The 24,865-nt window shown below is 41.5% G+C and overlaps 1 long non-coding RNA gene and 1 pseudogene across 8 annotated transcripts in view; one reads left to right on the forward strand and one right to left on the reverse strand.

Moving 5' to 3' along the window:
- The window catches only part of LOC102115904 (uncharacterized), a 66,101-nt gene that overhangs the window by 32,341 nt on the left and 8,895 nt on the right, over positions 1-24,865 (forward strand). For 3 of the 8 annotated variants that reach the window (XR_012417654.1, XR_012417650.1, XR_012417655.1), the window contains 2 exons: positions 5,023-5,204; positions 10,601-10,697. The exons of 2 other annotated variants lie outside the window; for them this stretch is intronic. This is a non-coding gene — a long non-coding RNA (uncharacterized lncRNA). Of the gene's footprint in view, positions 1-5,022; positions 5,205-6,860; positions 6,954-10,600; positions 10,698-12,297; positions 12,480-23,664; positions 23,730-24,865 lie in introns of all 8 variants that reach the window. 3 more of the 8 variants (XR_012417651.1, XR_012417652.1, XR_012417656.1) reach the window with 3 other exon arrangements.
- Positions 22,182-22,948, reverse strand: LOC123575472 (ankyrin repeat domain-containing protein 54-like; annotated as a pseudogene).

A 24,865-nucleotide genomic window follows, 5' to 3' on the forward strand; every position in this document is an offset into this window, starting at 1 on the left:
CTGGCCCTGTGCCTCTCATCAGAACTTAGATATAGACATGTCATCAGACTTTCAAGGAAACACTGCAGTGGGTGTCTCTGGTTGGAGGAGGGGATTGATGAGGGTTAGACCTTAAAAATACAAGTTTAAGAGGGACCCTAGACCCTAAAAATGCAAAGTTAAGAAGGACCCCAAAGCAAAAAGTCCCAACTGCTTTTCTCCCAATCATTAAAACGCGAGAAGGGTGTAATGGTTTTGCAGTCTACTTGCAGTATTTTGCAGCCTAGCGGTACTAGGCTTATAAGTGGCCTCCCACTATGCCCATATTCTGATCCAGGAACCTGTGAACATTACCTTATATGGTAAAAGAAGCTTTGCAGATGTAAGGAAGTTAAGGACCTTTGGCAGGAAAGATTATCCCAGCTTGTTTAGGTGGCAAGTTGATATCCTCACTCGGATCCTTGTAAGAGCAGAGCAGGTGATGGGAGAGTGGTGGGAGGTGTAGTGATGGAAGCAAGAATTGGAGTCATTCAAGGAGGGCATCAAAAGTCGAGGATCGGAGGCTGCCTCTAGAGCCAGGAAATGGATTCTCCCACAGAGTCTCTGAAGCCACTTGCCCTGCTCCCACCTTGACTCAGTGGAAGGGAATTTAGAATTCTGGCCTCCAGAACTATAAGAGAATACATATATGTTGTTTAAAGACGCTAAGTGTGTGGCTCACGCCTGTAATCCCAGCACTTTGGGAGGCCAAGGCGGGCAGATCAATAGGTCAGGAGATTGAGACCATCCTGGCTAACACAGTGAAACCACGCGTCTACTAAAAATACAAAACAGCCGGGCATGGTGGCGGGTGCCTGTAGTCCCAGCTACTCAGGAACTCTGGAGGCTGAGGCAGGAGAATGGCGTGAACCCACAAGGCGGAGCTTGCAGTGAGCTGAGATCGCACCATTGTACTCCAGCCTGGGTGACAGAGCAAGACTGTCTCAAAATAAATAAATAAATATTTATTGCACCAGCAACAGGAAGCTAGCATTGCAGTGAAGCCTCAAAATCCACCTGAAGAACGTTCCCCATGACACATCATTTGGCTGTCTCCCTTGCAACCTCCACACTCTAGGTATCAGCCCTCACATTAAGCCCAAACGTTACATTTTCTTTTATAACATGGCTTGGCCCCAGTAGCAACTGCACAATGGTACTCAATGGCCTTAAAATGAAATCTTTGACTTTCAAATTCAACGAAATCTTGAAAATTTTATCTGCTGCAATGGGAAGTGGACCAAGGTTTCCTATATTCAAGCTTTCACTTACCTCTGCTCCTGACCTTCCCTTTGTCAATCTTGCACCTCTTACCAGGCTCTCGACAAACCTATTATCAGAAGGAAACGCACTAGCTGGTTCTGCAGCTAAACAACAGCCCTTAAGCCCCAACCCCTACTACCTGTTTCCCAGCTCAACAGCCCTCATACTCACCAGAAGAAAGCCTCAATCTTTCTGTGGCTGGGGCCACAAACAAGGAGGGCTGGTTCTTTCTAGACAATAAGCTTCTCTTGCCCATGTCCCAGAAAAAATCCATACGCACTCACATTCACAGCCTCTTTCACACCAGCTATCATCCTCTCCTTCAGCTTTTATAACCTCACCTGCAGTCTCCTGCCATGGCCACCACCCTTAACTCACTCAGGCCCATATGATCTGCAACCAAGTTTCTTTCCAGGGAGCACTCAGACCACTCACTTAGCCCAGAAATCAAGCTAAAGGGCACCCTCCAGTGTCAGAGGCCACTACAAAATTGGAAAATTGATTTCATTCATATGCTGCCTCTCAAGAAACATGACTATATCCTCACCCCTGTTGATCACTTTCAACAGGCAGATCGAGGTCTTTTCCACCACCACCAAGAGGGCAAAAGAGGTTACCTCAATCTTCCTACGACAAATTATCCCAAGGTTTGGACTGCCCACAACCATGCAGTCTGATCATGGCCCTGCCTTTATCTCAAATGTAACTCGACAGGTCTCCAAGGCCTTAAACATCAAATGGATCCTCCACATCCCTTATTGCTTCCAATCTTTGGACAAGGTACAGGGAGCCAATGGTCTTTTAAAACAACTAACTAAACTTGCCCTGAAGGTTAAGATCCCTGGCCCATGCTCCCACCCAGTGAGCTCATAAGGTTGAAAGCCCTTCCCTGTCAGCCAATAAACCTAAACCCCTTCGAACTCATGTATGGGCGGCCTTTCACCTTACATAGTTTCCCACAAACTACAACTTCCCTCACTGATGAAGTCTGACCCACCCTACATCTCAGGGGCATTCTCCTCAGAGAATACGCTGATGCATTTCTTCCCCAACCAAACCCTGACACCCAGCTCACAACCTTACCCTCCAACTCAGAGACTGGGTATGGGTGGATGAATCTCCACCCCATTACCCTAAATGGAGGGGCCTTATCAGATGATACTAACCACACCCATAGCAGCCAAAGTTAAGAGCCTAACACATGAGATGTGGCACTCCTAATCTTAAAAGGCATCTCATCCCCATCCCTCCACACCCCCCACATTTCTACCTAAGTATCTTTCATCCCTCACAGGCACAACATCACTCTGCCTAACCACAGTCCCAGAATCTCTGAAAACTGCCTGCACATGGCATTGTCATTTTTTAACTTCCAATCTTTTCCTTCCCATCTTGTCCAGGGCCTCAACTGGTACCCACTTCCAGCCCCTATGAACACCCCAGCTTATTTCTCAACCTAATACAAGAACTTTGGCTCCAAGGCACATTTCAGGATTTCACCCCAACCCAAATCTTTCTTCTCCTTTTGTTTATTCTTTTTGCAGGAACCTCTTCAACCCGATAGGTGGGTGCCTCATGTCAGTGTCACTCACCAACTATTAAGGCAAACAAAATTATCCTTGTGCTCCAATTGCTGGATTTGTATGTTGGCCCAAACCCAAGGTTCCACTGCTGTTCCAACCCTTCTAACCACTTGGACCAGTTCCAGTATGAATTTACACCTTACCTACTCCACAGATCCACTTCCAAGGATCCTTTCCTCCTTAATCCATTAAATCTGGCCATACTGTCCTACAAAGGATCATAGCTTAGCTCAGACTTACAGCTTCCGGACACCAACTACTCCAGGACCAAGCAAAATCTGTCAGGCTCCCTATTTGGGATCCTATGTCTACTCAAACCAATTTGGCCACTCTTGCTTGCCTCAACTGCTCTTTTAGAAACCCTTCTTAAAGCACCTTTCTCAGGGCCCTCTCAAAACCCCACTGCTAATACGTCCTCAATCTTCAGCTTTCTCAAGGCTATGAAAACATTCAAATTAATTAAGAAATTGTCTCATCCAATATCTGACCAAGCCTATCCGATTCTCTGGTACCCCATCCATTACCATTACAATTACATCTCCTTCCTCCCGTACTCCTTTATGCCAGTGACGTCCCCCACCCACCAAAATAGAAGGCTTTCCCTAAAGAGATTGTTTTGACAATCCTACCTGTCTTCCCTTTCTTTCTGTCAATTCCACTACCCCACAGCGGTCACTCATAGACAGCACCCACTTCATTCTCTCTTTCCAAAACCAAACATTTCATTTCCTCACCAGCTAAAATCCATTACCAAACCTCTCATTGGAGCTGCCTTTCCCAGCTCCTATTCAGTATGAAACAAAGAAATCATTTTTTTCAGGACAGATTCCAAGAAAATTCTGAAAACAGTGTCACAGTTGCAATACATTTATAGCAACTGCATGTTTTTCATTAAAACAATAATTGAGTCAAAATATAACGCTCTAAACTAAGAAAAAGTTTTCCTTAAATTCACAATCAGTTCTAAAAGCACTAGTACGTACCAGGATCTTTTGTGGGTTCAGATTTTACTCTGCTGGGGACACAGTTACAAGTAGAAGTAAACCCTGATCAAGCCATGAGCTGGTGACAGCCACTCCCACAGCATTCGAATACTCTGGACCTCAAAGTGTAACATCACTCACTTGACCAAGGTGATTGCAAAACTGACTCAACTGAAAACTGAAATGTTTATTTCTTACATGAATAACACGTGTCAGCTGGATTTGGTACTTTAATTCCAATCTATCTTTTGTGGACAAAAGTACAACAAAATACTAGAAGTGTGTGTTAACTTACAAACCCCGCTCTAAGGCTTTCCAATTCAGAGTGTCGCCAATCACCCAGGGTTTACCTAAGAACACTCTTATTCAGAAATACCAAGTCAAAGAGGGCATGTTCGTAACAACTCCAAATGATTTTCTTGCCTATTAAACTTTGAAATATGTGACATAAGGCCTTTTTTTTTATTATTATTGTACTTTATGTTCTAGGGTACATAAATCTCAATACTTTAAAAACCAAAACATTTTGAAGGAAGGTAGTTAAACAGCAGTAACGAAATTAGATTTTACCTTCCACCTAAAGATATTATTGACATGTCAGCATCTGTTCCCATTACGCGACCACCTATGTACAAAAAAAGGATTAGATTTAACTTTTTCAACATTTCAAATACAACTAATATTTCCAAAGGCTTTACAGATAGGATAACTGGGGATTGAACAAGGTTTTGCAGCTCTGAGTCATACAAGAGTAAGCACCGTGTTGGTCATCAAAGACTGTACTTTGTTTTGTCCTGTAAAGAAGAGAAATACGAATGATAATAATCTCACAGCTTTTCATCCTTTCTTCCACCTGCACCTTCCTTCCTTTAATGAAAAAGTTCTTATTTTTGTCAATGAGAGAAACATAGAAGCATACCATTTCTCTAGTTAAGATAGAATACACAGATAAGACTCTGCTGATGTATACATGACATTATATATATATAGATTTTTGTTTTGAGACAGGATCTCTCACTCTGTTGCCAAGACTAATGTGCTGGGACATGATCATGGCTCACTGCAGCCTCAACCTCTCCCAAGATCCAGCTATCCTCCCACCTCAGCTTCCCAGCTGGCTGGGACTACAGGTGCACGTCACCACACTCAGCTAATTTCTTTTCTATTTTTTGTAGAGGTGGGATCTTTCCATGTTGCCCAGGCTGCTCTTGAACTCTTAGCTTCATGGAAGACTCCCACTTTGGCCTCCCAAAATGCTGGAATTACAGCCATGAGCCATTGTGCCCAACCCTGGAGTGTTACGAATAATTCGTCTGGCTTAGAAAAACTGAAAGGAGTGACTGCTAACAGACACAAGGTATGTGGTGAGAAATACATTCTGGAATTAGTGGTGATAGTTGCACAGCTTGCAAATATACTAAACACTATTGACCTGTACACTTTAAAATGGTAAAGTTTATGTTATGCGAATTCTACCCCAATTTTAAAACTGCAAAAAAAGAAAGAAAGAAAGAAGAAAGAAAAAGAAAGAATGAAAGAAGAAAGAAAGAAAGGAAGGAAGGAAGGAAGGAGGAAAGGAGGAAAGGAAGGAAGGAAGAAACAGTATTTCAGAACACTGAAATACTGACCATCCTCTCTACCAAATGTTGATGAAGATGTAGAACAACTAGAACTTTCACTCCCTGCTGGCAGTAATGTAACATGGAAGGATTGCTTTGAAAACTGGTTTGCTGGTTTCTCAAAAAGTTAAACCTAAACCTGCTAGAGAATCCAGCCCTACCAATTTGAGGTATTACCCAGAAGAAAAGAAAACATATGTCCTGATAAAGACTTGCACCCAAATATTCATAGCAGCTTTCTTTATGATTGCCAAGAAATGTAAACCACCCAAATATTTATCACCAACTGAGTAAGCAAAATAATCGTGATTATATCATAATGTAGACAAAAAATTGAAATAACCACACTAAAAAGCTTCTACACAGCAAAATAAACAATCAGCAGAGTAAACAGACAACCCAGATTGGGAGAAAGCCTTTACAATCTGTGTATCTGACACAGGACTAATATCCAGAATCTACGAGGAAGTCAAACAAATCATCAAGAAAACAAACAAACAAACAATTCCATCAAAAAGTGGATTAAGGAGATGAATAGACAATTCTCAAAAGAAGATCTACAAATGGCCAATAAACATATGAAAAAAATGCTTAACATCACTAATGATCAAGGAAAATGAAAATCAAAACCGCAATACAATACCACCTACTCCTGCAAGAATGACCATTATCAAAAAATCAAGATTGGCATTGATGTGATGAAAAGAAAAACAGTTTCACACTGCTGGTGAGGATGTAAACTATTAAAACCACTATGGAAAACAGTGTGGAGATTCCTTAAAGAACTAAAAGTAGAACTACCATTTGATCCAGCAGTCTCACTACTGGGTATCTACCCAGAGGAAAGTAAGTTATTATAAAAAAAAAAAAAAGATACTTGCACACGTATATTTATAACAGCACAATTCTCAATTGCAAAAACATGGAACCAGCCCAAATGCCTATCAATCAACAAGTAAAGAAACTGTGAGTATATAGATACACACACACACATATATATATATATGTTTATCACATATATAGGATGAAATACTACTGAGTCACTTATAAATGAGAACAGGCAGTATTTGTTTTCTGTGGCTGACTTGTTTTACTTAAGATAATAGTTAAGTCAAAATTGAACAAAAGTCATTGAAATTAAACAGCTCAGAAATGAGGAGTCAGTCTCCAGTTCCTACTTCATTTAATCTTTGTGGGTGCTCCTGTGTTTTATTTTATAGAGCAGGAAGTATCCTAGTTAAGTTTTTGCTGCTGGTCAAAGAAATGAAAGGAAAAGATAAGAGAAGAAAAGAAAAGAAGATGGTACTATTCTATTCTACCCAAGAATGATCATTCTGTCTGTACTGGTAGAACCTGCCTGGTTTCTTCTTCAGTTCTTTTTTTTTTCTTTGTAGAGTTAGGGTCTTGCAGTGCTGCCCAGGCTGGTCTCAAACTTCTGATGTTATGTGATCCTCCCACCTCAGTGTCTTATAGTGCTGGAATTACAGGTATGAATCACTGCACCCAGCCTTTAATCAGTTCAGTGAACTCTACAATGTTTGGTAACATGGGAGCCAGTTTTGTTCACTGCTGTATCCACAATGCCTACAGAGTACCTGACACAGAGTAGGATTCATTATGTATTTATTGAATGAATATGTGACTGCGTTAATTTTTGATGGTGGCTGTAACAAATGACCATGAAATTTAGGGATATCAGATCACACCCAATTTATTATGTTACAATGCTGGAGATCAGAAATCCAACATGGGTCTCGCTGGGCTTAAATCAAGGTGTTTGTGAAGCTGGGTCTCCTTCTGGAGGCTCTAGGAGATAATCTGTTTTCTTTCCTTTTGCAGCTCCTAAAGGCTGCAGAAGATCAAAACGAGATTCTGGGGACTCCAACAGGGGGAAGGTGTGAGAGGAGCAAGGGTTGAAAAACTACCTCTTGGCTACAGTGTTCACTATTTGGGTAATGGGTGTACTAGAAGCTTAGTCACCACCATTATGCAATTTGCCCGTGCAACAAACAAGCCCATATATGCCCTCTGAATCTAAAATAAAGCTCAATTTTAAAAAAAAGTAATAGATTTATTTTGTAGAGCAGTTTCAGGTTCACAGAAATATTAATAAAAACATACAGAGTTTCCACAGACCACTTCCCCCAACTGTTTCTCCTATGTTTATACCTTGTATTGGTGTGGTTCATTTGTTACAGCTGATAAACCTATACTGATACATTATTACTAACAGTGCATCACTCTTTGTGATGTATATTCCATGTGTTTTGACTAATGTAAAATAACATGTGTCCATCATTACTGTATCACAGGGAATAGTTTCATTTTCCTAAAACATCCCTGTGCTCTGTCTATTCACCTTTTCCTTCTTCTCCCTGAACCTCTGGAAAAACCAGAAAACTCCTAGAAGATAACATAGGAGAAAAATCTTGGGTTTGGTGTTGACTTTTTACATACAACAGCAAAAGCATGACTCACGAAAGAAAAATTAGTAGATGGGACTTCATTAAAATTAAAAACTTCTAGGCTAGGCAAGGTAGCTCACACCTTTAAATCCTGCACTAAGAGAGGCTGAGGTGGGGGGATCACTTGAAACAGAAGTTCAAGACCATTCTGGGTAATATAATAAGGCCATGTCTACTAAAAATTTTTTAAAAATTATAATAAGTAGCCTAGAGTTGTGACTCATGCCTATAGTTCCAGGTACTCAGGAGACTGAGGTGAGAGGATCACCTGAGCCTGGGAGGCAGAGGTTGCAGTGAGCTGATATTGCACTGCTGCACTTCAGCCTGAGTGACAGAAAGAGACCCTGTCTCAGAAACAACAACAAACAAACAAACAAAGAAAACTAACTATCAAAATGGGGCAAGGTGCCTATAATCCCAGAATTTAGAAAGGCCGAGGCAAGAGGATGGCTTGAGCCAAGAGTTTGACACTACTAGCCTGGGCAACAAAGTGAGACTTCATCTCTACAAAATATTTAGAAATTAGCCCAGTATGGTGGCACCTGTAGTCCCAGCTAATCCAGAGGCTGAGGGGGGAGGATCACTTGAACCCACAAGTTCGAGGCTGCTGTGAGCTATGATTATACCACTGCTTTCCACCCTGGGCAACAGAACCAAGCCCTGTCTAAAAATAAAAACAAACAAAAAAAAGGCAAAAGAAAACAAACAAACTGATTTTAAAATGGGCAAAAAATCTGAACAGACACCTCACCAAGGAAGATACACAGATGGCGAATAGCATACGAAAATATACTCCACAACATGTGTCACTAGGGAACTGCAAATTAAAACAACAGGGAGATACCACTACATTCCTATTCAAATGACTCAACTTCAAAACACAACACTAAATGCTAGCGATGATGTGAAGCTCATAGGAATGCAAAAAGGTAGAGTCACTTTGAAAGATGATATGGCATTTTTCTTACAAAACTAGTTGCAATTTTTTTTAGGTGTGATCTTGCTCTGTCGCCCAGGCTGGAGTGCAGTTGCACGATCATAGCTCACTGCCGTCTCAACCTCCCAGGCTCAAGAAATCCTCCCACCTCAGTCCCACAAATAGCTGGGACTACAGGCATGCACCACCATGCCTGGCTAATACTGTTTTTAATTTTGTGGAGGCGTGATTGTCTCATGTTGCCTAGGCTGGCCTTCCACTCCTGGGCTCAAGTGATCCTTCTGCTTGGCCTCCCAAAATGCTGAGATTACAGGCATGGGCCACGGTGCCCGGCCTTGGTTCTAAATTTTAAATTGGAAAATAAATATATAACTTGTTTGAGGTGTATAGTGCCATAAGCAGATTTTTTAAAAGAGTGAAATAAAGCTCAAAAAGCAAGTGATAATAGAAGACAAAGTTCCTGGGGGTAGGACCTGTAGCACAGGGAATACTGTGAGTACCTGGATGATCAGCCCATTTACTGGGCAGTAGCACACCTTTAAGTATATATTGTTGACTCTTCATAATCCAGGCAGAATTAAAACTTCACAGTTCAACAACAAACTGACTGTTCTTAAAGAAAACCATTTTTTGGTGGGGTTGGGGTGGGCCAAGGTATTACTCTGTCTCCCAGGCTGGAGTGCAGTGGCTGCAATCACAGTTCACTGCAGCCTCAACCTCTCAGGCTTAAGTAATCCTCCCACTTCAGTGTCCTAAGTAGCTGGGGCTGCAGATGGTGCTTCATAATGCCTGGCTAATTTTTAAAATTATTTGTATAGGAGGGATTTTTCCATGTTGCCTAGTCTGGTTTTGCACTCTTTGCTTGATCTAGGCAGGATCGTGTCTCTACAAAAATTGTGCTGGGATTACAGGTGTTAGCCACTGTGCCCAGCTGAAGACTATTTTTTAAAAGGCATAACCTAGAGAAGTTCTTTCACATGACCAATTCCATCTCAGTTCATATGTGTCTAAGGGTTTAGGTCAGTGGTCTTCAAAACGTGATCAAAGGAGACCCACGAGGTAAAAATGATTTTGATAAAAATACTAAGACATTATCTACCTCTTTCACCCTTGTTCTTTTACAAGTGTTTGGTGGAATTTTCCTACATGAGGTGTGGAAACCACAGATTAAATCCTGATATGAGAACCCACTTGTTTTTTATTATGCCAGACATTCAAGAGAAATGCAACAATGTAAAACAAGTCCACTTTTCTCACTTTTTTGAATTTTGAAAATACAGTTATTTAAAACGTATTATTTATAGCAATATGTAATGGTTTTATTATAATTATATAATTAAAAATACGTATTTTAAAATTTTTGTTTTAATTTCTAATTTTAATAGAATAATTGATATGAACAAAAAGTCTTAGAGACCTTCAATAAAGTTAAAAAATGTAAAGGGGAGGGTCCACCACAAAAGTTTGAGAACCAGTAGTTTAGAAATATTCAGAGTCAACCACCTACAATTTGCTACTCATTCAATTTTTTTTTTCTTTCTTTTTTTTTGTTGTTGTTATTTCAGGAGATGGGGTCTCATTCTGTCACCCAGGCTGGAGTGCAGTAGTGCTATCACAGCTCACTGCAGCCTTGAACTCCTGTGCTCAGGATCCTCCCCCATCAGCCTCCTGAGTAGCTGGGCCTGCAGCTATACACCACTGTGCCTGGTTAATTTTTTTTTTTTTTTGGTAGACATGAATGAGGTCTCACTTTGGTGCCTAGCCTGGTCTCAAACTTCAGACTTCAAGCGATCCTTCCACCTCTGCCTCCCAAAACTCAAGGATTACAGGTACATATGAACCACCATGCCTAACACTTGCTCAATTTTCTGAAATAAGACTGTGGGATGATAGTAGGAAGATAAAGGTAGAAAAACAGGAGTGAGTTCTAGTATGACTATGCATGCCTACTCATTCTTTTATACCAAGAAGAACTTTCAGTGGATACATTCCTTACAAACAAAGGCAACTGAACAATATTGTACAGGAACTGCATGAACATGGCCAGTGTCATCCTTTCAAACACGTAGAATGCTTCCCTAATTTCTTCTTTACTCTCTTTCTCTGTGTCTTGCATTTTTTTGCCATCATTATCATAAACCGCAGAAAGGTAATTGTTCTATTTTATCACCATTTGCTTCATTAATCTGTACTTTGCTTCTATGGAATTTTGCCCAACACACCTCATTACGATTACAGTTTCTAATCTTTTTTTTCTTTTTTTTTTTTGAGACAGAGTTTCACTCTTGTTGCCCAGGCTGGAGTGCAATGGCGCAGTCTCGGCTCACTGCAACCTCTGCCTCCCAGGTTCAAGCGATTCTCCTGCCTCAGCTTCCTGAGTAGCTGGGATTATAGGCATGTGCCACCACGCTTGGCTAATTTTGTATTTTTAGTAGAGACAGGGGTTTCTCCATATTGGCGCAGCTGGTCTCAAACTCCTGACCTCAGATTATCCGCCAGCCTTGGCCTCCCAAAGTGCTGGGATTACAGGCATGAGCCACTGTGCCCGGCCAAAACTTTTTTGTTTCTGAGACAAGGTCTCACTGTGTTTTCCAGGCTGGAGTGCAGTGGTGCTGTCACAGCTCACTGCAGCCACGAACTTCCAGGCTCAAGCAATCCCTTCACCTCAGTCCCCCAAGCAGCTGAAGTACAGGTGCTTGCCACTATGCCCAGCTAATTTTTTTTTTTTACTTTCCTACATGTGGGTTCCAGAGGGTTTGTGTATACACAGAGACGGTAGGGAGTGGGGCTGGAAACAATCTTCTTTGTATACTGAGGGGCAACCGTATATGTTTATACTAATATAGTTATATGGTAGGACACATACTGTTCTATAGACTTGACTGATATTATTAATGACAAGTAATTTTAAATTGAGTGAAATGATTATAATAACAGTAATAATAATAAAGTAGGAGCTGGCTGGGTGCAGTGGCTCACAACATAATCCCAGAACTTTGAGAGGCCAAGGCAGGAGGATTGCTTGAGGACAAGTGTTGGAGAGCAGCCTGGGCAACACAGTGAGACCCTGTCTCTACAAAAAAAACAAAAAAAAAAACAAAAAAAACAAGAACTCGCCTGGAGTAGTTGTGTCTGCCTGTAGTTTCAGCTACTTGGGAGGTTGAGGGGAGAGGATCACCTGAGCCCAGGAAGGCAAAGATTGCAGTGACTCATAATCAGGCCACTGCACTCCAGCCTGGGCAACAGAGTGAGACCTTGTCTCAAAAAAAAAAAAAAAAAAAAAAAAAAAATTTAGCTTACTTCTTACCAGGAGCCTGTAAATACTAAGGATTGTTTAGTTCCCCATAACTCTTCCTTATTTCATGTAACCACTCTATCTTAAATTGCTCCCAGATTTCACTGTGCTTGTGCATATGACCTTTTGTTTAGGTTGAATTTTCTCCAAAGGTATCTCCAGAAATGAGATGACTGTGAGTCAGCAGGGCATGGACATTCTTACTACTTTGATGTAAATTGCCAAGCTTTTGGGCATCTCACAGTTATAATCCCAGCACTTTGGGAGGCCAAGATGGGAGGACTGCTTGAGGCCGGGAGTTGGAGAAGGCAGTATGGTGAGACACTTGTCTGTTATTTAAAAAAAAAAAAAAAAATTGCCAAGCTTTACCCTGGAAGGCTTATATAAAATTCAAATGCCAGTAATAGTATAATAAAGTGCCCATTTTATTGCACCTTTTCCAACACAGGGTATTATAATTTAACCAGCTATTTTTTGTTTATTTTTAGTAGATAAAAGACCTCACATTACTTTATTTTTATTTATCTGTCACATTTCAGCAACTTTCCTTATGTTAGCTTATTAGCTCTATTTTTTGTCTGTTCATGGTTTTTGTTTTGTTTTTTGAGACAGGGTCTCACCCTGTCACTTGGGCTGGAGTATCGTGGCACGATTATGACCCACTGCAGCCTTGACCTCCCAGGCTCAAGTAACCCTCCCACTTAAGCTTCTCAAGTAGCTGAGACCACAGACGTTTGCCACCATGCCCAGCTATTTTTTGTTGTTGTTGTGGAGATGTTTATGTTATGTTGCCATATTTCCTAGGATGGTGTCAAACTCCTGGCCTCAAGTGCTCTTTCTGCCTCAGTTTCCCAATGTGCTGGGATTATAGGCAGCCATGAGCAACCTGTGCCCAGTCCCCATTTTCATTTTTTAGTAACAATTTTATTGCAGTATAATTCACATACCATACAATTTATCTATCAAAATAGGCAATTCAGGCAGGACACAGTGGCTAATGCCTTAATGCTAGCACTTTGGGAGGCTGATTGCTTGAGCTCAGGAGTTGGAGACTAGTCTGGGCAAAATGGCAAAACCCCATCTTTAGAAACATACAAAAATTAGCCAGGTATGGGGGCTTATGTCTGTAGTCCCAGCTATTTGGGGGCCTGAAGCCAGAGGATTGCCAGATCCTAGGATGCATAGATTACAGTGAGCTGAGATGGCGCCACTGCACTTCAACCTAGGTAACAGAAGAAGACCTTGTCTCAAAAGAGAGAGAGAGAAAGAGAGAGAGAGAGAAATCCAGTGGTTTTTGGAATACTCACAGAGCTATGCATCCATCACTACAATCACATTTACAACGTTTCATTATGCTGTAGAGAAATCCTCAGCTCTTAGCCACTGCCTTCTACTTCCCCCACGTCCCTGTGTCTTCATAGGCAATCACTGATTTATTTTCTGTCACTATAGATTTGCCTAATCTGGATCTTTTAAAAATGTGATGCTTTGTGACTGGGTTTTTTTTTTTTTTTTTTTTTTTTCTCCTCCTAGGGCAATATTTTCAAAGTTTCTTGTCAGCCTGTATCAGTATGTGTTTCCTTTTATAGCTGAGTAATAGTCCATGTTTATCCATTCATCAGTTCAGAGACATTTGAATTGTTTCTACTTATTGGTCATCATGAATAATGCTGCTATCAAGATTCATGCACAAGTTTTTGTGTGAATATATATTTTTATTTCTCTTAGATTTATATCCAGGAGTGAAATTGTTGCATTATGTGATTACTGTACATTTGTTTTTCCAAACTGGTTACACCAGTCAGGTGTGGTGGCTCATGCCTGTAATCTCAGTTATTCAGGATTCTGAGGTGGGAGGATCATTTTAGCCCAGGAGTTCAGGACCAGCCTGGGCAACATAGAGAGAGACTATCATGATTTTTTAATAAATCAAATGACAAGAAAAGAAACACCCAAAATGATTACACAATTTTATGTTCCCACCAGTAATTTATGTGGGTTCCAATTCTTCCACATTTCACCAACTTTTTTTTTTGAGACAGAATCTTGCTGTCATCCAGGCTGAAGTGCATCAGCATGAACATGGCTCAGTACAGCCCTGACCTCCCAGGCACAAGTGACCCTCTCACCTCAGCCTCCTGAGTAGCTGGGAGTTACAGGAGCATGCCATCACGCCTGGCTAATATTTGCTTTTTTTTTTTTTTTTTTTTTTGGTAGAGATGAGGTTTCGCCATGTAGGCCAGGATGGTGTCAAACTCCTGAACTCAAGTGACCTGCTTTGGCCTTTCAAAGGTCTGGGATTACAGGTGTGGGCCAACCATGCCTGACTGGTGTAACTGCTTTGGAAAACAGCCGCCATGCCTGGCCTTCACCAACATTTGTTATATCTTTTTTTTTTACTTTCTATTGTTTCATTAAAAAATTATTTTATCTGTTGCTTTAATTATAATAAACAACAAATAAATTTGCAGTAGAGTTGTGTTCCCCTGAAAGTATTTGTTGTTTAACTGAAATACACGTTTTTTAACCTAGATATTTTGGTTTTATTTTCATTTTATTTTTAATTTTTTTAAAAATTATTTGTTCATTTATTTTTATTTTAGTAGATTTTTGGGAAACATGTAGTGTTTGATTCCATCAATCAGTTATTTAGTGTTGATTTCTAAGATTTTCTAGCACCCATCAACCAAGCAGTGTACATTGTACCCAGTGTATAGTCTTTTATTCTTCACCCCCTCCCACCCTTTCCCCAGAGTTCCCAGAGTCCACCGGGTTATTCTTATGCCTCTGCATCTTCATAGCTTAGTGTCTACTTATGAGTGTGAACACACAGTGTTTGATTTTTCCGTTCCTGAGTTAATTCACTTGTTACTTCACTTAGAATAATAGTCTTCAGTTTCATCCAGGTTGCTGAAAATGCCATTATTTCATTCCTTTTTATGGCTCAGTAGCATTCCATCATATATATGTGAGAGAGAGATATATATATATGTATGTATGTATGTGTGTGTGTGTATATATATGTATATAATTACAGTTTCTTGTTGATTGATGGGCATTTGGGCTGGTTCCATGTTTTTGCAATTGCGAATTGTGCTGCTATAAATATACGCGTGCAAGTATCTTTTTTTTTTTTAAATGATAATTTACTTTCCTCTGGGTAGATACCCAGTAGTGAGATTGCTGGGTCAAATGGTAGTTCTACTTTTAGTTCTTTAAGGAATCTCCACACTGTTTTCCATAGTGGTTTTAATAGTTTACATCCTCACCAGCAGTGTAAAACTGCTCTTTTCTTCATCACATCAATGCCAATCTTGATTTTTTGATTATGGTCATTCTTGCAGGAGTAGGTGGTATTGCATTGTGATTTTGATTTTCATTTTCCTTGATCATTAGTGATGTTAAGCATTTTTTTCATATGTTTGTTGGCCATTTGTATATCTTCTTTTGAGAATTGTCTATTCATCTCTTTAATCCACTTTTTGATGGGATTGTTTGTTTGTTTGTTTGTTTTCTTGATGATTTGTTTGACTTCCTTGTAGATTCCAGATATTAGTCCTGTGTCAGATACACAGATTGTGAAGGCTTTCTCCCAGTCTGGGTTGTCTGTTTACTCTGCTGATTGTTTATTTTGCTGTGCAGAAGCTTTTTAGTGTAATTATTTCAATTTTTGTCTACATTATGATATAATCACGATTATTTTGCTTATTCAGCTGGTGATAAATATTTGGGTGGTTTACATTTCTTGGCAATCATAAAGAAAGCTGCTATGAATATTTGGGTGCAAGTCTTTATCAGGACATATGTTTTCTTTACTTCTGGGTAATGCCTCAAATTGGTAGGGCTGGATCCTCTAGTAGTTTTAGGTTTAACTTTTTGAGAAACCAACAAACCAGTTTTCAAAGCAATCCTTCCATGTTACATTACTGCCAGCAGGGAGTGAAAGTTCTAGTTGTTCTACATCTTCATCAACATTTGGTAGAGGGGATGGTCCGTCTTTCAATGTTTTATTCTTTCTTTCTTTCTCTCTCTCTCTCTTTCTCTCTTTCTTTCTTTTTCTTTCTTTCTTTCTTTCTTCCTTCCTTCCTTCCTTTCCTTCTTTCCTTCTTTCCTTCTTTCCTTCTTTCTTTCTTTCTTTCTTCTTTCTTTCTTTCTTTCTTTCTTTCTTTCTTTCTTTCTTTCTTTCTTTCTTTTCTTCCTTCCTTCCTTTTCTTCTTTCCTTCCTTTCTTTCTCTTTCTTTCTTTCTTTCTTTCTTTCTTTCTTTCTTTCTTGGAATTTTAAAATTGGGGTAGAATTCACATAACATAAAATTTACCATTTTAAAGTGTATAGGTTAATAGTGTTTAGTATATTTGCAAGCTATGCAACTATCACCACTAATTCCAGAACATATTTCTCACCACATAAACCTTGTTTCTGTTAGCAGCCACTCCTTTCAATTTTTCTAAGCCAGACGAATTCTTTGTAGCACTCCAGGATTGGGCACAATGGCTCATGGCTGTAATTCCAGCATTTTGGGAGGCCAAAGTAGGAGTCTTCCTTGAAGCTAGGAGTTCAAGAGCAGCCTGGGCAACATGGAAAGATCCCATCTCTACAAAAAATAGAAAAGGCCGGGCGCAGTGGCTCACGCCTGTAATCCCAATACTTTGGGAGGCCGAGACGGGCGGATCATGAGGTCAGGAGATCGAGACCATCCTGGCTAACATGGTAAAACTCCGTCTCTACTGAAAAAAAAAAAAAATGGAAAAGAAATTAGCTGAATGTGGTGATGTGCACCTGTAGTCCCAGCCAGTTGGGAAGCTGAGGTGGGAGGATAGCTTCATCTTGGGAGAGGTTGAGGCTGCGGTAATCTGTGATCATGTCCTGGCACACTAGTCTTGGCAACAGAGTGAAAGACCCTGTCTCAAAAAAGAAAAAAAAAAATCTATATTGTCACTTATACATCAGCAGAGTATTATCTGTGTATTCTATCTTAACTGGAGAAATGGTATGCTTCTGTATTTCTCCCACTGACAAAAATAAGAGCTTTTTCATTAAAGGGAGGTGCAGGTGGGAGAAAGGATGAAAAGCTGTGAGATTATTATCATTCATATTTCTCTTCCTTACAGGAGAAAACAAAGTACACTCTGATAACAAACACAGTGCTTATTCTCATATGACTCAGAGCTGTAAAACCTTGTTCAATCCCCAGTTATCCTATATGTAAAGCCTTTGGAAATTTTAGTTATATTTGAAATGTTGAAGAAAATAAATCTATTCCATTTTTTGTACATAGGTGGTCGTGTAATGGTAACAGATGCTGACATGTCAATAATATCTTTAGGTGGAAGGTAAAAATCTAATTTCATCACTGCTGTTTAACTTCCTTGCTTCAAAATGTTTTTGTTTTTAAAGTATTGAGAGTTAAGAATGTTAAAAAGGCCTTATGTCACACATTTCAAAGTTTAATAGGCAAGAAAATCATTTGGAGATGTTACGAACATGCCCTCTTTGACTTGGTATTTCTGAATAAGAGTGCTCTTAGGTAAACCCTGGGGGATTGGTGACACTGTGAATTGAAAAGCCTTAGAACGGAATGGGGTTTGTAAGTTAATACACAACTCTAGTATTTTGTTGTACTTTTGTCCACAAAAGATAGATTGGAATTAAAGTACCAAATCCAGTTGATACGTGTTATTCATGTAAGAAATAAACATTTCAGTTGTCAGTTGAGTCAGTTTTGCACTCACCTTGGTCAAGTGAGTGATGTTACACTTTGAGGTCCAGAGTATTTGAATATTGTGGGAGTGACTGCCACCTGCTCATGGCTTGATCAGGGCTTACTTCTAATTGTAATTGTGTCCCCAGCAGAGTAAAAACTGAACCCACAAAAGATCCTGGTACGTACTAGTGCTTTTAGAACTGATTGTGAATTTAAGGAAAACTTTTTCTTAGAGTGTCATATTTTGACTCAATTATTGTTTTAATGAAAAACATGCAGTTGCTATAAATGTGTTGCAACTGTGTTTTCAGGATTTTCTTGGAATCTGTCCAGAAAAATGATTTATTTGTTTCATACTAAATAGGAGCCAGGAAAGGCAGCTCCAATGAGAGGTTTGGTAATGGATTTTAGTTGGTGAGGAAATGAAATGTTTGGTTTTGGAGAGAGAGAATGAAGTAAGTGCTGTCTATGAGTACCCGCTGTGCAGTGGGGGAATTGACAGAAAGAAGGGGAAGACAGATAGGGGTGTCCAAACAGTCTCTTTAGGGAAAGCCTTCTATTTTGGTGGATGGGGGGCATCACTGGCATAAAGGAATACGGGAGGAAGGAGATGTAATTATAGTGGTAATAGACGGGGTTCCAGAGAAACGGATAGCCTTGGTCAGATATTGGATGAGACAATTTCATGATTGATTTGAATAAACATTCAAACTTTGAGAAAGCTGAAAATTGAGGACGTGTTAGCAGTGGGGTTTTGAGAGGGCCCTGAGAAAGGTGCTTTAAGAAGGGTTTCTAAAAGAGCAGTTGAGGCAAAGAAAGGCACGAGTGGCCAAATTGGTTTGAGTAGACATAGGAACCCAAATAGGGAGCCTGACAGATTTTGCTTGGTCCTGGAGTAGTTGGTGTCTGGAAGCTATAAGTCTGAGCTAAGCTATGATCCTTTGTAGGACAGTATGGCCAGATTTAATGGATTGAGGAGGAAAGGATCCTTGGAAGTGGATCTGTGGAGTAGGTAAGGTGTAAATTCATACTGGAACTGGTCGAAGTGGTTAGAAGGGTTGGAACAGCAGTGGAACCTTGGGTTTGGGCCAACATATGAATCCAGCAATTGGAGCACAAGGATAATTTTGTTTGCCTTAATGGTTGGTGAGTGACACTGACATGAGGCATCCATCTGTCCGGATGAAGAGGTTCCTGCAAAAAGAATAAACAAAAGGAGAAGAAAGATTTGGGTTGGGGTGAAATCCTGAAATGTGCCTTGGAGCCAAAGTTCTTGTATTAGGTTGAGAAATAAGCTGGGGTGTTCATAGGGACTGGAAGTGGGTACCAGTTGAGGCCCTGGACAAGATGGGAAGGAAAGGATTGGAAGTTAAAAAATGACAATGTCATGTGCAGGCAGTTTTCAGAGATTCTGGGACTGTGGTTAGGCAGAGTGATGTTGTGCCTGTGAGGGATGAAAGATACTTAGGTAGAAATGTGGGGGGTGTGGAGGGATGGGGATGAGATGCCTTTTAAGATTAGGAGTGCCACATCTCATGTGTTAGGCTCTTAACTTTGGCTGCTATGGGTGTGGTTAGTATCATCTGATAAGGCCCCTTCCATTTAGGGTAATGGGGTGGAGATTCATCCACCCATACCCAGTCTCTGAGTTGGGGGGTAAGGTTGTGAGCTGGGTGTCAGGGTTTGGTTGGGGGAGAAATGCATCAGCGTATTCTCTGAGGAGAATGCCCCTGAGATGTAGGGAGGGTCAGAGTTCACCAGTGAGGGAAGTTTTGGTTTGTGGGAAACTGTGTAGGATGAAAGGCTGCCCATACATGAGTTCGAAGGGGCTTAGGTTTATTGGCTGACAGGGAGGGCTTTCAACCTTATGAGCTCACTGGGTGGGAGCATGGGCCAGGAATCTTAACCTTCAGGGCAAGTTTAGTTAGTTGTTTTAAAAGACCATTGGCCCCCTGTACCTTGTCCAAAGAGTGGGAGCAATAAGGGATGTGGAGGATCCATTTGATGTTTAAGGCCTTGGAGACCTGTCGAGTTACATTTGAGATAAAGGCAGGGCCACGATCAGACTGCATGGTTGTGGGCAGTCCAAACCTTGGGATAATTTGTTGTAGGAAGATTGAGGTAACCACTTTGCCCTCTTGGTGGTGGTGGAAAAGACCTCAATCTGCCTGTTGAATGTGGTCAGCAGGGGTGAGGATATAGTCATGTTTCTTGAGAGGCAGCATATGAATGAAATCAATTTTCCAGGTTTGTAGTGGCCTCTGAACATTAGAGGGTGCCCTTTAGCTTGATTTCTGGGCTAAGTGGGTGGTCTGAGTGCTCCCTGGAAAGAAACTTGGTTGCAGATCATATGGGCCTGAGTGAGTTAAGGGTGGTGGCCATGGCAGGAGACTGCAGGTGAGGTTATAAAAGCTGAAGGAGAGGATGATAGCTGGTGTGAAAGAGGCTGTGAATGTGAGTGAGTATGGATTTATCCTGGGACGTAGGAAAGAGAAGCTTATTGTCTAGAAAGAACCAGCCCTCCTTGTTTGTGGCCCCAGCCACAGAAAGATTGAGGCTTTCTTCTTGTGAATACGAGGGCTGTGGAGCTGGGAAACAGGTAGTAGGGGTCGGGGCTTAAGGGCTGTTGTTTAGCTGCAGAACCAGCTATTGCGTTTCCTTCTGATAGTAGGTATGTTGAGAGCCTGGTAAGAGGTGCAAGATTGACAAAGGGAAGGTCAGGAGTGGAGGTAAACGAAATATTGAATATAAGAAACCTCAGACCTTTTGCCATTGAAGTGGATAAAATTTTCAAGATTTCGTTGAATTTGAAAGTCAAAGATTCCATTTTAAGGCCATTGAGTACCATTGTGCAGTCACTATCGGGCCCAGGCCATGTTACAAAAAAAAATATTTAATGTTTGGGCTTAATGCGAGGGCTAGTAATACTAGCTTCCTATTGCTGCTGCCACAATTTATTTATTTATTTATTTATTTTTGAGATGGAGTCTCGCTCTGTCACCCAGGCTGGAGTGCAGTGGTGCGATCTCAGCTCACTGCCAGCTCCACCTCATGGGTTCACACCATTCTCCTGCCTCAGCCTCCAGAGTAGGTGAGACTCCAGGCACCCGCCACCACACCTGGCTAATGATTTGTGTTTTTAGTAGAGTCGGGGTTTCACTGCGTTACCCAGGATGGTCTCAATCTCCTGACCTAGTGATCCGCCCGTCTTGGCCTCCCAAAGTGCTGGGATTACAGGTGTGAGCCACATATTTAGTATCTTTAAACAACATATGTGTATTCTCTTACAGCTCTGGAGGCCAGAATTCTAAATTCCCTCCCACTGAGTCAAGGTGGGAGCAGGGCAAGTGGCTTCAGAGACTGTGTGGGAGAATCCATTTCCTGACTCTGGAGGCAGCCTCCACTCCTCGACTTTTGATGCCCGCCTTGAATGACTCCCAATTTCTTGCTTCCATCACTACACTTCCCACCACTCTCCCATCACCTGCTCTGCTCTAACAAGGATCCGAGTTAGGACATCAACTTGCCACCTAAACAAGCTTACGGTGGCAAGTCCTTAACTTCATCACATCTGCAAAGTCCTTAACTTCATCACATCTGCAAAGCTTCTTTTACCATATAACGTAATATTCACGGGTTCCTGGATCAGAATATGGACATCTTGAGGGGCCACTTATAAGCCTGGTACCGCTAGGCTGCAAAATACTACAAGTAGACTGCAAAACCATTACACCCTCTGGCGTTTTAATGATTGGGAGAAAAGCAGTTGGGACTTTTTGCTTTGGGGTCCTTCTTAACTTTGCATTTTTAAGATCTAGGGTCCCTCTTAAACTTGTATTTTTAAGGTCTAACCCTCATCAATCCTCATCCTCCAACCAGAGACACCCACTGCAGTGTTTCCTTGAAAGTCTGGTGACATGTCTATATCTAAGTTCTGATGAGAGGCACAGGGCCAGCCAACAGCCCCCGTGGCAGCCCCCTCGGCCAGAGGATGCCCACCTAGGCCACACCTGGTGACTGAAACAAGCCCATGGCTGGGAAGGAACATACAGACGGGTCTGGGGCCTGGTGAGGGCACCATGGAGGCCATGGGATGAGCGAGGTCTGCTAGGACAGTGCAGGTCTGCGGAGCTGAGGTGAGGCTGTAGAGCCTGGCCTAGTGCCACAGGAGCCAGAGGAAGAAGCTGGGGGCTATCGTCCCGGTCCACAGAGATGCTGGAGACTGTGGCACCAGGAGTGGCCCTGAGGCTGTGGAGAGAGCATCTCTACCCCATTGCATCTGGGGGTGATGGCGAGGTCCTCACCTGACAAATGCAGCTTCCAAGTCCCAGATGTTGGGCTTTTTCTTTGTACTCAGAGACTAGTGGGGGCAGTGACAGGAAGCCAGGGAACATCTCTTGCTACCTCCTCCATGCTCTGTATCCAAAGACTGAGGGAGGTGGAGCTGGCTGGGAGGTCGGGCACTTCATCCACCTGCTCTTTGGTACTGGTCATCTAGAGGTAGGTGCAGAGGTGGTCCAGCCACTCCCCCTGTTCACGTCACTGTAGGTGCACCGGGTTCTTCCTCAGCATTGGGATGATCTGCTTCACCTCCAGTCGCACAGCCTCCAGGCACTGGGAGTGGTCCTCCTGCAGGATGTTCAGCTTCGTCTTGGCCAGGTGTGGAGGCATACGTCCAGCTTGGTCCAGGGCATCCACCGGGTCCCTCGTCGTAGCAGTATGGTGATGACAGAGTCATGGGTGGTGCAGGCCACAATCTGGTCATTACCATTGCAAGAGGCAAAGTGTAGAGCTGTGTGGCCCTTGTCAGCTGCTCAGGGATCCGTGCCATTTTCCAGCAGCTGCCACACTTTTTCCTCGTCGTTGGCACTGGCAGCATTGGCATTGTCTCCCTCATTCTTTTCAGAGCTGCACCTCTTTGCTCATGGGCCCGAGCCAACAGTGGGGCCTGGCAGTGAGCCTCAGCTGCCAGCGGGGATCTTGCAGCACAGCTCCTGGTGCAGCTCTGCATCCTACTGCCACCAGTCATGCAGTGGTGCAATGGGGACTGGGCCCCAGGGGCCTCCTGGCCTGGGAGGCCCATGCAGCTGCCCAGTGCAGACCCGAGGTCAGAAAGGAGAAGCCGCCCCAGGTGCCCTTCAGCTTTTTTTTTTTTTTTTTTTTTTTTGAGGCAGGGTCTCTGTTTGGCCCAGGCTGGAATGTAGTGGCACTACCTCTGCTCACTGCACCCTCTGCCTCCTGTGCTCAAGCCATCTGCGCTCCTTAGTCTCCCAAGTAGCTGAGACTACAGGTTCACTCCACTAGGCCTGGCAAAGTTTTGTATTTTTGGTAGAGATGGGGTTTCACTATGTTGCCCTGAGCTCAAAGCAATCTCCCTGACTCAGCCTCCCAAAATGCTAGGATTACAGGCCTGCATCACCACACCCGGCCACTGTAAAGTCTTATTTCCACACAGCTAAGACATGTTTTAGGAAGTTTGCTAAAATACCCCTGGAGACCACCTTATTGTGGTCTCCCTTTTTTCGTATTTAATTTGACGGATCTTTTCTGCCCTCCTGCTTTTCAGAAATCTAAAGGCTAAGAAGAGGAATTAAACTTTAAAATTTCTCTTTTTGTCTCCCATTAAACTAATCGTAAGAACCACCAAAAAAGGGGAAAGTTCTTTGGAAAAATTATTTGGAAAACAGTAAAATGATGCGGACTGTTAGGATGTAAAACACGGGATATAAGTCATTATATGTTAGTGCTGCTCTGACATAGGGACCAATTTTTGAGAATCAACTTTTGCTCAATTTTCAGAGAAATGGAATGGTTGCATCACTTATCTGTGTAAACAACTGAAGAACTGTCTGAAAGAAAATATGGTATGTTTAAACTGGAAAAGTCCTGTAGTACTTTGTTCATGAGCATTTACACAGTGGATTTACTGTTCATCTTGGGGGTACTGTGGACAAGCCCAGGGCGGCCAGTGAATCGAGTCATCCTTACATGTCTCTCCTTGTAAGGTGCTTTGCAGTGTCTGCCTAAATATTAGAAACATTCTTTGTTTCTAGATTACTGCAAAGCTAAGGAAAAGCTATATTTCTTTAATTATCAGCTAGCATTTCTTTTAAACTTTTAGCATGGATATTTGGGGATTTATTTACATATTTATTGCAAAGTCCTGGATCTTAGAGATTTAATTGAAGATTTTTTGAACTAATAGTTTCTCTGAATCTGTGTGTTAAAATCAGTATTCACCAGGATGGCCCTGTTGTCTCTACTTTTATCTTAATGCATCACTGAGTTGACGTTCAATTTCAAATTCTTCTTTGTTCTTAATACTATTCTATCCTGAAACCACCTTTATATACCAACGAAAGAAGTAAGCAACCTGTTATTATCATCTGTTTGTATATATCAAATGCTCACCTCACAATAGCATCAACCAGTGAAAAGCATCACGTTTTGCTGTTTTTATTTGGATAACTCTTTACTTTGCAATCGACTAGCAAGGTATACAATTGTATGATATGCAGAATTTTAACTGGATTGCTTTAAGTGAACAATTAAACATGATAAGCCATATCAATATTTAGGTTAATACACTTAAAATGAACATGTTTTCTTCATCATGAGTAATACAACCTACTCCTCAATGAAAATCTAGAGTTAGAGTAAATTTGCCAATGAATTCAGTAACTTTTCCATAATATTTTTAGTTATTTTGTTAAGGTTCTCTTGGTGTTTCTTTCACTTTTTAATAACTTACCCCTTTTTTGCCTGCGTTTTTTATTGGTTTATTTAAAGCAAAAACCTCATAACATGTGCTACCTGGAAGCACTGTAACCTAGTGGCAAGATCATAGGCTCTGGGGACACACTGCCCGGCCACGTCTCTTCTGTCTGAACCTTAGTATCCTCTTTTGTGGTCATGAGAACTGAAGATCTATCCTGAAGACTGGATAAGATAGTAAAGTGCTTCACATTAATTCCTGGCATATAAATACATAATAAATGCT

The sequence above is a fragment of the Macaca fascicularis genome, chromosome 9, assembly GCF_037993035.2.
Source record: "Macaca fascicularis isolate 582-1 chromosome 9, T2T-MFA8v1.1".
NCBI lineage: Eukaryota > Metazoa > Chordata > Mammalia > Primates > Cercopithecidae > Macaca > Macaca fascicularis.